A 14,344-nucleotide genomic window follows, 5' to 3' on the forward strand; every position below is an offset into this window, starting at 1 on the left:
TTTCCCTCCCAACACTCCTTAGTAGTTGGCTATATGACTCTCTTCCTGAGCCCGATGATCCACATACACCTTATGTGTCCTACTTGGAGGTGGGGCTGTCAGAACCACTAAGAATAAAAGATGACCTCAATGTTAGTCTCTCAAAATGCATAGGGTCTCAAATATCAGAATTGGACGGCTTCCATAGAGATCAATTAATTTAGTGGTTCTCAGCCCTGATTTAACAGCAGAATCACCTGGGGGTTGGGAGGGAGGTAGTAAACCTTTACAAAAATACGAGTCCCCTTGGCCTTATCTGCAGAGATTCATATTTAATTGCTTATGGGTAGGCCCAGGCATCAGTAGTTTTAAAATCTCCCCAGAAAATTCTAACATGCAGCCAGGGTTGAGAAGCATGGTTTTAATCCAAACTTTTCATTGTATAGATGGGGAAAATGAGGTTCACAGAGCAGAAAGAAGTGTTCCAGGTGTCATAACAGGTCAGTGAAATAATCTAGAATATGAGCCTTCTGATTTCTAATCTCATATTCTTTCTAGTGCTCCACACTGTTTCTCAAGGTAGAAAGCTAGGATGGTTCTGAGTTCCCTCTAAACATCAAACATATCTACTTCTGTGTGGCATAAAGTCTACCATTACCATTTCACTTAACCATCTTCATACACATTCTATATAACCCTTGACTAAGAAAACTGTTAAAAAGATATTAAATGTAAGGGTTGCTTCTTATGTAAAGTGAAATACCATTGTGTCTCGCCGCTCCAAAGCCAAAAAATCCTTAACATCAGCTCATGAAAAACATCTTTAATGGGATAATTCTGGACATTTATATCTGCTTTTTATGAGTATTTTCCTCAGTAATTGAATATGGCTGCAGAGTATACTTATTAGTAAATCTGATTTAATTAACAATCCCACACTATTATAAACACAGGTGGTTTCCAGTTGTTTTGCTATTACATACAGTACTTCAATGAACAACTAGCAGTTAAATGTTGGCTGACATATATGATAATTCCTTCTGGAAGTATAAAAGCAAACTATAATAATACAAATGATAATATATTTTTAAGCTCCAACTTATCCTTCAGAATGAATGTGCTGATTTATACTATCATGGAGTGTATGTAGAAATGACCAATTCATATTCTGCCCAATACTGTACTATCAAAGAGAAAAATGGTACCTTTAAACTTAGTGGGTTTAAAATATTTTTGTTGTTTTTATTTTTCCATACTTTGTTGGGGTACAGGTAGTGTTTGGTTACATTAGTAAGTTCTTTTTCTCTTTTTCTTTCTTTCTTTTTTTTTTTTTTTAGATGCAGTCTCAGTCTGTCACCCAGGCTGGAGTGCAATGGCGTCGTCTCGGCTCACTGCAACCTCCGCCTCCCGGGTTCAAGCAATTCTCCCACCTCAGCCTCCCGAGTAGCTGGGACTACAGGTGTGTGCCACCACACTTGGCTAATTTTTGTATTTTTAGTAGAGATGGGGTTTCACTATGTTGGCCAGGCTGGTCTCGAACTCCTGATGTCGTGATCCACCTACCTTGGCTTCCCAAAGTGCTGGGATTACAGGTGTGAGCCATTGCCCAGCAGAGTAAGTTCTTTAGTGGTGACTTGTGAGATTTTGGTCCACCCATCACCTGAGCAGTATACACTGCACCCTGTTTGTAGTCTTTTGTCCCTTGCCCCACTTCCAACCTTCCCCTCGAGTCCCCAAAGTCCATTTTGTCATTCTTATGCCTTTGCATCCTCATAGCTTACCTCCCACATATCAGTGTGAACATACGATGTTTGGTTTTCCATTCCAGAGTTACTTCACTTAGAATAATCGTCTCCAATCTCATCCAGGATGTTGTGAATGCCGTTAATTCAATGCTATTTATGGCTGAGTAGTATTCCATCATATAAATATATATATATATATACACACAGTAGTATTCCATCATCTATACATACCACAGTTTCTTTATCCACTTGTTGAGTGATGGGCATTTGGGTTGCTTCCATGATTTTGTAATTGCAAATTCTGCTGCTATAAACATGGATGTGCAAGTATCTTTTTTGTATAATGACTTCTTTTCCTCTGGGTAGATACCCAGTAGTGGGACTGCTGGATCAAATAGTAGTTTTACTTTTAGTTCTTTAAGGACTCTCCACACTGTCTTCCAAAGTGGCGGAATTAGTTTACATTCCCACCAGCAGTGTAGAAGTGTTCCTTGATCACTGCATCCACACCAACATCTACTGTATTTTTAATTTTTTGATTACAGCCATTCTTGCAGGAGTAAGGTGGTATTGCATTGTGGTTTTGATTTGTATTTCCCTGATCGTTAGTGATGTTGAGCATTTTTTCATGTTTGTTGGCCATTTTATATTCTCTTTTGAGAATTGTCTATTCATGTCCTTAGCCCACTTTTTGATGGGATTGTTCCTTTTTTTTCTTACTGATTTGTTTGAGTTCATTGTAGATTCTGGATATTAGTCCTTTGTCAGATGTATAAATTGTGAAGGTTTTCTACCACTCTGTGAGCTGTCTGTTTGCTCTGCTGACTGTTCCTTTTGCCATGTAAAAGCTCTTTAGTTTAATTAATTCACAGCTATTTATCTTTGTTTTTATTGCATCTGCTTTTGGGTTCTTGGTCATGAAATCCTTGCCTGAGCCAATGTCCAGAAGGGTTTTTCAGTGTTATCTTCTAGAATTTTTATAGTTTCAGGTCTTAGATTTTAAGAACTTGACCCATCTTGAGTTGATTTTTGTATAAGATGAGATACGAGGATCCAGTTTCATTCTCCTACATGTGGCTAGCCAATTATCCCAGCACTATTTGTTGAAAAGGATGTCCTTTCCCCATTTTATATTTTTGTTTGCTTTGTCAAACATCAGCTGGCTGTAAGTATTTGGGTTTATTCCCAAGTTCTCTGTTCTGTTCCATTGGTCTATGTGCCTATTTTTATACCTATACCATGCTGTTTTGGTGACTATGGCCTTATAGTATAGTTTCAAATCAGGTAGTGTGATGCCTCCAGATTTGTTCTTTTTGCTTAGTCTCGTGTTGGCTCTGTGGGCTCTTTTTTGGTTCCATGTGAATTTTAGAATTGTTTTTCCTAATTCTGTGAAGAATGATGGTGGTATTTTGATAGGGATTGCATTGAATTTGTAGATTGCTTTTGGCAGTATGGTCATTTTCACAATGTTGATTCTACCCATCCATGAACATGGGATATGTTTCCATTTGTTTGTGTCATCTATGATTCCTTTCAGCAGTGTTTTGTAGTTTTCCTTGTAGAGATATTTTGCCTCCTTGGTTAGGTATATTCCTACTTATTTTATTTTTCTTTTTTTGCAGCTATTTTAAAAGGAGTTGAGATCTTGACTTGATTCTCAGCTTGGTTGCTATTGGTGTATAGAAGAGCTACTGATTTGTGTACATTAATCTTGTATCTGGGTCAGGCATGGTGGCTCACACCTGTAGTCCCAGCTTTGGGAAGCTGAGGTGGGAGGATCACTTGAGGTAAGGAGTTTGAGACCAGCCTGGCCAACAGGGCAATACCCCATCTCTACTAAAAATACAGAAATTAGCTGGACATGATGGTGGGCTCCTGTAATCCCAGCTACTTGGGAGGCTGAGGCAGAAGAATTGCTTGAACCCAGGAGGCAGAGGTTGCAGTGAGCCGAGCTTGTGCCACTGCACTCCAGCCTGGGCGACAGAGCAAGGCTCCATGTCAAAAAAAACAAAACAAAACAAAACAAAACAAAAAAAACCTTGTATCTGAAAACTTTGCTGAATTCTTTTATCAGTTCTAGGAGCTTTCCGGAGGAGTCTTTAGGGTTTTTGAGGTAAACAATCATATCATCAGCAAACACTGACAGTTGACTTCCTCTTTACTGGTTTGGATGACCTTTATTTCTTTCTCTTGTCTGATTGCTCTGTCTAGGACTTCCAGTACTATGTTGAAGGGGAGTGGTGAAAGTGGGCATCCTTGTCTTTTTCCAGTTCTCAGAGGGAATGCTTTTGACTTTTCCCCATTCAGCATTATGTTGGCTGTGGGTTTGTCATAGATGGCTTTTATTATATTGAAGTATGTCCCTTGTATGTCAATTTTGCTGAGAGTTTTAACCATAAAGAGATGCTGGATTTTGTTGAATGTTTTTTCTGCATCTATTGAAATCATCATGTGATTTTTGTTTTTAATTCTGTTTATGTGGTGTATCACATTAATTGACTTGCATATGTTAAACCTTCCCAGCATCCCTGGTATGAAACCCACTTGATCATGGTGGATTATCTTTTTGATATGTTGTTGGATTTGGTTAGCTAGTATTTTGTTAAGGATTTTAACATCTATGTTCATCAGGGATATCAGTCTGTAGTTTTCTTTTTTGGTTATGTCTTTTCCTGGTTTTGGTATTAAGGTGATGTCAACTTTATAGAATAAATCAGGGAGGGTTCCCTCTTTCTCTGTCTTGTGGAATAGTGTCAAAAGGGTTGGTACCAATTCTTCTTTGAATGTCTGGTAGAATTCTGCTCTGAATCTGTCTAGTCCTGGACTCTTTTTGTTGTTGGTAATTTTTTAATTACCATTTCAATCTTACTGCTTGTTATTGGTCTGTTCAGGGTATCTAATTCTTCCTGATTTAAGCTAAGAGGGTTGTATTTTTCCAGGAATTTATCCATCTCTTCTAGATTTTCTAGTTTATGCCCATAAAGATGTTCATGGTAGCATTGAATAATCTTTTGTATTTCAGTGGTGTCAATTGTAATATCTCCCATTTCGTTTCTTAATGAGGTTATTTGGATTTTCTCTGCTCTTTTCTTGGTTAATCTTGCTAATGGTCTACCAATTTTGTTTATCTTTTCAAAGAACTAGCTTTTTGTTTCATTTATCTTTTGTGTTTTTTGTTTGTTTGTTTCAATTTCATTTAGTTCTGCTCTGATCTTGGTTATTTCCTTTCTTCTGCTGAGTTTGAGTTTGGTTTGTTCTTGTTTCTCTGGTTCCTTGAGGTGTGACCTTACAATGTCAGTTTATGCTCTTTCAGTCTTTTTGATGTAGGCATTTAGGGGTATGAACTTTCCTCTTAGCACTGTCTTTGCTGTATCTCAGAGGTTTTGATAGGTTGTATTATTATTTTCATTCAATTAGAAGAATGTTTTAATTTCCATCTTGATTTTGTTTTTGACCCAGTGATCATTCATGAGCAGGTTATTTAATTTCCGTGTACTTGCATGTTTCTGAAGGTTCCTTTTGGAGTTGATTTCCAGTTTTTTTCCACTGTGGTGTGAGAGAGTGCTTGATATAATTTCAATTTTCTTAAATTTATTGAGGCTCATTTTGTGACCTATCATACGGTCTGTCTTGGAGAAAGTTCCATGTGCTGTTATATAGGTTACCTGGTGCTTTTGTCTCACAGCTTTTAAGATTTTTTCTTCATCTTAACTTTAGATAACCTGATGACAATGTGCCTAGGTGATGATCTTTTTGCAATAAATTTTCCAGGTGCTTCTTGTATTTGGATGTCTAGGTCTCTAGCAAGGTCAGGGAAGTTTTCCTTGAGTATTCCCCCAAATATGTTTTCCAAACTTTTAGATTTCTCTTCTTCCTCCGAACACTAATTATTCTTAGGTTTTGTCATTTAGCATAATCCCAGACTTCTTGGTGGCTTTGTTCATATTTTCTTTCTCTTTGTCTTTGTTGGATTGGATTAATTCAAAGACCTTGTCTTCAAGCTCTGAATTTCTTTCTTCTGCTTGTTCAATTCTATTGCTGAGACTTTCCAGAGCATTTTGCATTTCTGTAAGTGTGTCCGATGTTTCCTGAAGATTTGATTGTTTTTTCTTTATGCTATCTATTTCCTTGAATATTTGTTCATTCACTTATTGTATCATTTTTTGGATTTCCTTGCATTGGGCTTCACCTTTCTCTGGTGCCTCTGGTTAGCTTAATAACTAACCTCCTGAATACTTTTTCAGGTAAATCAGGGACTTCTTCTTGATTCGGATTCATTGCTGGTGAGCTAGTGTGATATTCTGTGGGTGCTAAAGAGCCTTGTTATGTCATATTAGCAGAGTTGGTTTTCTGGTTCCTTCTCATTTCTGTAGGCTCTGTCAGAGGTAAGGTCTAGAGCTGAAGGCTGTTATTCAGATTCTTTTGTCCCACAGGGTTTCCCCTGATGTAGTATGCTTCCCCTTTTCCTATGTATGTGGCTTCCTGAAAGCCAAGCTGCAGTGATTGTTATCTCTCTTCTGGGTCTGGCCACCCAGCAAGTCTACCAGGCTCTGGCTGTTACTGGGAGTTGTCTGCACAGAGTCCTGTGATGTGAACTAACTATGGGTCTCTCAGCTGTGGATACCAGCACCTGTTCCAGTGGAGGTGGCATGGGTGTGAAATGGACTCTGTGAGGGTTCTTAGCTTTGGTGGTTTAATGTTCTATTTTTGTTCTGGTTGGCCTCCTGCTGGGAGGTGGCACTTTCCAGAGAGCATCAGCTGTGGTAGTATGGAGAAGAGCTGGTGGTGGGCGAGGCCCTAGAACTCCCAAGAGTATATGCCTTTTGTCTTCAGTTACCAGGGTGGGTAGGGAAGGACCACTGGGTGGGGGCAGGGCTAGGTGTGTTTGAGCTCAGACTCTCCTTGGGTGGGTCTTGCTGTGGCTGCTGTGGGGGATGGGGTGAGGTTCCCAGATCAATCGAGATGTGTGCCTAGGAGGATTACGGCTGCCTCTGCTGAGTCACGCAGGTTGTCAGGGAAGTGGCAGAAAGCTGACAGTCAAAGGCCTCACCAAGCTCCCACGAAATCCAAAGGGCCAGTCTCACTCCCACCATGCTCTCCCTAACAGCACCGAGTGCGTTTCCAGGCAGTGGGTGAGCAGGGCTTGAGAACTCCCCAGGCTACCTGCCTCCCAGCTGTGAAAGAAAAGGGCTTTGGGTCTTCTCCCACCTGTGGAGTCTGTACACTGGATTCATGCCCTCCCAAAGTTCTGGTCAGGAGGTTTCTTGCCCGGTTCAAATTGTTACAAAGTTCAGCTGGAGACTTTCTTCTCCCTGTGGCATTTTCCCTGCCCCTCTGGCCACCCTCCTGAAGGATCCCTGTGATGCCAATCAAGAATGACCTGCTTGGGGACCCAACAAGCTCCCAGGGCCTTTCCTGTTGCTTCCCCTGCCCCTGTATTTCTCTTGGCTCTCTAAATTGACTCAGCTCCAGGTAAGATCAGAAACTTCTCCCTCAAACTAGACCTTCAGTTTCCCTAGTCGGGGTGTGTGTTCGGGAGTGGAAGATCTCCCTTTCCCACTTCCCCAGTTTGGGTACTCAAAGTATTTGGGGTGTCTCCCAGGTCCTGCAGGAGCAGTCCACTTCCTCCGGAGGGTCTGTGGGTCCTCTTGGGATTCCTAGTTTGAACTTGCAGTTGTTCTGGAGCTAAAATTCATGATGCGAGCCTCCACACGCAGCTCTGTCTGTCCGAGTCAGGGCTACAATCTAGTCCTGCCTCCCATTCAGTATGATGATCGAGTCTCCTAAACTTAGCTGTAAATTGAGTTTAATTTTATTTTTTAATATCATTTTGCATGTATTTAGTGGCCATTTGTATTTCTTAAGGTTTCCCTGTTCATGCCCTTTGCCCACTGTGATAGGCAATATTCTAAAATGACTTTGAAGATTCCCAACCCCTGGTGTACATGGCCTTCCATAGACTATGGCTAGAACTTATGAATACGATGGGATAGTTACTCTTGATTATGTTATGTTATAAGGCAAGGGTGAGATTGACTATCATGACCGCGTTATGTTATATAAAACTTTGACATAAAATACTGAAAGCAATTATCCTACTTTGAAGAAGTAAGCTACCATGTTATGAGAGGACCACTTAGCTAGGACCAGAGGGTGGTCCCTAAGAGCAGAGAGCAACCCATCCTTCCCCAGTTGAGAGACAGAAAGAAAATAGAAACTAAGTCCTATGACCTCAAGGAAATGAATTCCGCTAATAACCTCCATGACATTGGAAGAAGACCCTGAGAGCCAGTGAAAGTGATATTCTAGGACTTCAAAAGCTAAGTAATAAGAAGCCTTGGCCGGGCGCGGTGGATCACTCCTGTAATCCCAGCACTTTGGGAGGCCAGTGTGAGTGGATCACGAGATCAGGAGTTCTAGACCAGCCTGGCCAACATAATGAAATCCCGTCTCTACTAAAAATACAAAAATTAGCTGGGCATAGTGGCATGCACCTGTAGTCCCAGCTACTCGGGAGGCTGAAGCAGGAGAATCACTTGAACCCAGGAGGCAGAGGTTGCGGTGAGCCAAGATCATCCGAGTGCACTCCAGCCTGGGCAACAGAGTGAGACTCTGTCTCAATAATAATAATAATAATAATAATAATAATAATATCTTGTGGCTTCTACCTGGGTTTCTTGCAATGTTCTTTTTTTGGACTCTTCATCAAACCCAGTCTCCAGGCTGAAAGAAGCCCAAGCCACATAAACTATGTGTAGCCACTCCGATGACAGCTTCAGCTGTTCCAGCATCAACTACCAGCCATATTAGTGAGCTATCTTGGACATTTCAGGCCCAGTGTTCTCCCAGATGACTGACAATCCAATGTGTAGGAAGAGAACTATTCCACTGAGCCCAGATAATTACAAGACACGATAAAAGTGACTCTTGTTTTAAGCCTCTAAATGTTGTGATTTTTTTATGCAGCAACAGATAACAGGAACAAATTGGCACTTGGTGGGTTTTAAACCAAAGCAAATATATGCCCATTGGATTTGTTATGCAGCAATATATAACCAGAACATATATTAATATATTTAATCCTCTTGATAACAAAATGGAATAGGTACTATTATTATCTCTATTTTACAAATAAGAAAAACAGAATGTTAAGTAATTTGTCTAAGAGCACACTGCTAATAAGTGATTGAGCCATAACTCAAACTCAGCTAGTTTGACTTCAGAGTTTCTATTCCTGATTAATATGTCGTACTGCTGACTATGAATGCAAAAACTTTAAATAGAATATTGACAAATTAAATCCAAAAGCATATTTAAAGAATAGTACAGCATAACGAGGTGGAGTTTATCTCAGCAATGAAAAATGGCACATTAGAAAGCCTTTCTTGAACAGATTAAGGAACAAAATATCATATAACCATCTCACTAGATGTGGAAAAAGTGGTTGGTAAGAACCTCACATCCATTATTTCATGGAAAAAAAAATCTTAGCAAACTAGCATTATCAAGGAACATCCTTAAGTTGAAAAATATTCTTCCAGAAACTTGCAGGACATAAAATACATAATTTTAAGATAACAAAATCATTTCCATTAAAGTCAGGAAAAAATATCTAAATAAACCTAAAGCACAAATCTTAATGGTGAAACAGTGGAAGCATCACCATCAATGTCAGAAAGAAGACCAAGATGCCCACTATCACCACTACTACACAACATTATTCTGCCAATTTTAGGCAATAAAATAACCCAAGAAGACAAAATAAGAGACATAGAGATTGAAAAAGAAGAAAGATATGTCTTAAGAGGAACAACTATTATTAAATTAAGAAATGACAACCACAAAATACTACTTTAATAGCCTTCCTACAAATCATTTATCACCAAATTGAAAACATAACAGCAAGCCCAGAATGGTCCAAGTACCCACTATAGGCCCAGTTACCTGGGAGACTGAGGTGGAAGGATCTCTTGAGCCCTGGAGTTTGAGGCTATAGTGAGCTATGATCACGTCATTGCCCTCCAGCCTGGCCCACAGAGTGAGACTCCATTTCTAAATAAACAAATAAATAAATTACATAAAAATGTTAAAGGAACATAAATTATGTCACAATAACAACGTAAAAATAAAACACTTAGAAATAAGGATAATAAAAAATATTCATGACCTTTGAGGAGAAAACTATAAAATTTTACTGATGGATATAAAAGATGACCCAGATAAATGGAGGGATATACCATGCTCATGAATGAAAAACTAAACATTTTAAAGTTATTCTATATGCATATTAATTCAAATTCATTAATTATTTCAAACCATTTTGTGACATATATATTTGGACTTCTTGCTATGAAAATTTTTAAACTTAATATTTGCACAATTCAGTGGGTCCTGGAAAACAATATTTAGTCTCTGCTTATAGGGTAAAAAGCTCAATATATAATTTATTAAATTGTTCCTCATAATTATGTGGCTCACAGAAATACCATTTGACCCAACAATCCCATTACTGGGTATATACCCAAAGGTATATAAATCATTCTACTATAAAGACACATGCACACATATGTTTACTGCAATACTACTTACTTTCTTCTCAACAGGAGAAGAAAGACATGGAACCAACCCAAATGTTCATCAGTGATAGACTGGATAAAGAAAATGTGGTACATATACACCATGGAAAACTATGCAGCCATAAAAAGAATGAGATCAGGCCCTTTGCAGGGACATGGATGAAGCTGGAAACCATAATTCTCAGCAAACTAACACAGGAACAGAAAACCAAACACTGCATGTTCTCATTCATATGTGGGAGTTGAACATTGAGAACACATGGACACAGAGAGGGGAAAAACACACACCAGGACCTGTTGGGGGCTGGGTGGTCAGGGTAGGGAACTTAGAGGACAGGTCAATAGGTGCAGGAAACCACCATGGCACATGTATACCTATGTAACAAACCTGAATGTTCTGCACATGTATCCTGTTTCTTCTTTTTTTTTTTTAGAAAAAAATAAAGAAAAAAGGCTCACATAAAAATTAATAATAATAGTTATGTGGTTCAAAGCCTCTGTATTCTTAATTATATTTGCCTACTTGATCTGCCAAAAAATGAGTTATAGTAGAATTTCACAGTACAAGTTTTTTGGGGAAGTTTACTTTTAAAGAAATTTTGCTTTATGTACTCGAATACATTAGGAATTAACATGAAAACATTACTGATAGTTATATCTTCATCTACTAGTAGAAGAATCCATTAAAAATGCCTTCACACAGTGAAGAGGGTAGGAAAGACAGTCTTGAGTTGCATACGCCATCTCTCCCCCATTCTCAGCAGTGGCTGCATGGTAAAGAGAGTATGTGTGCTTGAGGGAGAGAGAGTGTAGTGGTTGTGGGACTTTGCATTGGAACTCAGTACTGCTTTGTCACATGGAAAGCATGGGGCAGAATTCAGCTGGTGACCATGGAGAGAGCATTTAGACCAGTCCCAGGCAGAGGCAAATTGTACATCTCAGTAATTGGAACCTGAGTTCTGGCAAGCTCTGCCACCATGAACTAAATTGTTCTGGGGTTCTAAATGAACTTGAAAGGCAGTTGAGGCCACAGGACTGCAATTCCTTGGCAAGTCCTGATGCTGTGCTGGGTTCAGAACCAGTGGATTTGGGGTACATGCAACCTAGTGAGACACCAGCTGGGGTAGCCAAGGTGCTTGCATCACACCTCCTACAACCCCAGGCAGAAGCGCTCATAGCTCTGGGAGACACTCCTTCTTTCTGCTTGGGGAGAGGAGAGTAGAGAGTAAAGAGAATTTAAGTCTTGCAACTTAATACCAGCTCAGCCACAGTAGAACAGGACATCAGACAGAGTCCTGAGGTCCTCCATGCCAGGCCCTAGTTCCCAGATGATATTTCTAGACATGCACTGAGCCAGAAGGGAAACTGCTGCCTTGAAGGAAATAACCCAGTCCTAGTAAGATTCATCATCTGCTGACTAGAGAGCTCTTGGGTCTTGGTTAATCAGCAGTAGTCGTTGGGCAATACTTGCCATGGGCTTTGGGTGAGACTCAGAGCCATGCTGGCTTTCGGTGTGACCCAGCACATTCACAGCTATAGTGCTTATGGGGAGAGACTCCTTCTGCTTGAGCAAAAGAGAGGGAACAGTAAAGGGGACTTTGTCTTGCAGGTTGGAAACCTGCTTGGCCACAGTAAGGTAGAACACCAAGCAAGTTCCTGGGGTCCCAGATGCCTAGCCTTGGCTTCTGGGAGGCATTTCTGGACCTGTCTTAGGTGAGGGGAGAGCCCCCTCTGCCCTGAAGGGAGAGACTCAGGACTGGCAGAGATCACCACAAGCTCACTGAAAATTCCTTGGGCCTTCAGTGAACATCAGCAGTAGCCAGGCAGTACTCACCATGTGCCCAATGTGGTAGTAGTCATGAAGAGAGATGCCTCTGCTTGATGAAAGGGGAGAGAAGAGTGGGAAAGGCTGTCTTGTGGCTTGTGTGTCAGCTCAGCCACAGTAGAATAGAACTCCAGGTAGATTCCTATGGTTCCCATCTCAAGGCCCTGGCTCTGAGACAGCATCTACAGACTCGCCCAGACCTGGAAGGAACTTGCAGGGAGGGGAACATCACACACTGGGGCCTGTCTAGGGGTGTGGGGCAAGGGGAGAGATAGCTTTAGGAGAAATACCTAATGTAGATGCGGGTTGATGGGTGCAGCAAACCACCATGGCACATGTATACCTGCACGTTCTGCACATGTATCCCAGAACTTAAAGTATAATAATAATAATAAAAAGTTTGGGGAAAAAAAGGATCCTCCAGAGAATTAAGCAATAATTAACTGGTTAATTTTCTGAATTTTAACTTTCATTTAAATGTGTAGAGATGGCCTGACTTTTTTTAGCCCAGTTAAGTTTTTCTATGCTAAGCTTCACATTTCCTGTTAGAAGATCATTTGGGTTCTGTTGAAAAAAAAAAAAAAACTGTTCAAAGAATGAGGATTTGTACTGCCAATCACATATATTAAAAACAATAACTTTATAAATATTTAAAATCAAATAAAGAAATAAATAAGAGCTCCAATATGTCTGGCAGCAGACTTTTTAGTGAAAACCTTATTGACCATGAGAAAGTGACTTGACATATCTAAAGTGCTAAAGGAAAAAAATCTTTTGTACTGGAATAGTATATCCATCAAAATACCCTTCAAATGTGATAGAGAAACAAAGACACTCTCAGACAAACAAATTCATCAACACCAGACCTGTCATACAAGAAATGCTAAAGAGAGTTCTTCAATCTTAAGGAAAAAGCTATTAACGAGTAATAAAAAATCATTTAAAGGTACAAAACCCACTGGTAATAGTAAGTACACAGAAAAACATATAATACCTATAACACATTAATTATCATGTGCAAACTGCTCATATCTTGAATAGACAGAACAAAAGATTAACTGCTCAAAAATAGCTACAGCAAATTTTCAAGACACAGACAATATAATACAATATACATAGAAACAACAAAAAGCTAAGAGATAAATTATAGAGCTTATATTAGTTTTCTCTTGACTTGTTTGTTTGTTTATGCAGTGTTAAGTTGTCAACAGTCTAAAAAATGGGTTATGAGATATGATTTGCAAGCCTCAAGGTAACCTCAAATCAAAAAACATACAACAGAAACACAAAAAATAAAGAGCAAGAAATTTAACATAGCACCACAGAAAATCACCTTCACTAAAAGGGAGACAGCAAGGAAGGAAAGAAGAAACAGAGGACCACAAAACAACCAGAAATCAGCTAACAAAATAGCAGAAGTAAGTTTTTACTTATAAATAACAACATTGACTGTAATGGACTAAACTCTCCAATAAAAAGACATATTTGGCTGAATGGATAAAAAACAAGACTCAACAATCTATTGTCTATCAAAAACATACTTCACCTATAAAGACACACAAACTGAAAATAAAGTGATAGAAAGATATTCCATGCAAATAGAAATTAAAAAGGAGCATTTCATTAAAAATGAAAGCCCTATATGAAGACCCACAGCTAGTATCATACTAAATGGGGAAAAACTGAAAGCCTTTTCTCTAAGGTCTGTAATACAACAAGGATGCCCACTTTCACCATTATTATGAAATTATGATATTATTATGAAATTATATTATTATGATTTTAGCAATACTTATATCAAACAAAATAGATTTCAAGCCAAAACTATAAAAACAGAGGAAGAAGATTGTTATACAATGATAAATGGGGTCAACTTGGCAAGAGAATATAACAATTGGAAATATATATACACCAAACACTGGAGGACACAGATATATAAAGCAAAGATTATTAAAGGTAAAAAGGGAGATAGACCTCAATACAGTAATAGCTGGAGACTTCAACACTCTACTTTCAGTATTGGATAGATCACCCAGACAGATGATCAACAAAGAAACATTGAACTTAATCTGCACTATAGACCAAATAGACCAAATAGATATTTATGGAATGTTTCATCAAACAACTGCAGAATACAATTTTTTCTCATCAACACATGGATCATTCTCAAGGATAGACCATATGTTAGGCCAAAAAACAAGTCTTTAAAAAGTCAAAAA

At 39.1% G+C, this 14,344-nt stretch overlaps 1 pseudogene; it reads right to left on the bottom strand.

Annotated features, from left to right (window-relative positions):
• The window catches only part of LOC129395227 (uncharacterized), a 71,385-nt pseudogene that overhangs the window by 924 nt on the left and 56,117 nt on the right, over nt 1-14,344 (bottom strand).

The sequence above is a fragment of the Pan paniscus genome, chromosome X (assembly GCF_029289425.2).
Source record: "Pan paniscus chromosome X, NHGRI_mPanPan1-v2.0_pri, whole genome shotgun sequence".
NCBI lineage: Eukaryota > Metazoa > Chordata > Mammalia > Primates > Hominidae > Pan > Pan paniscus.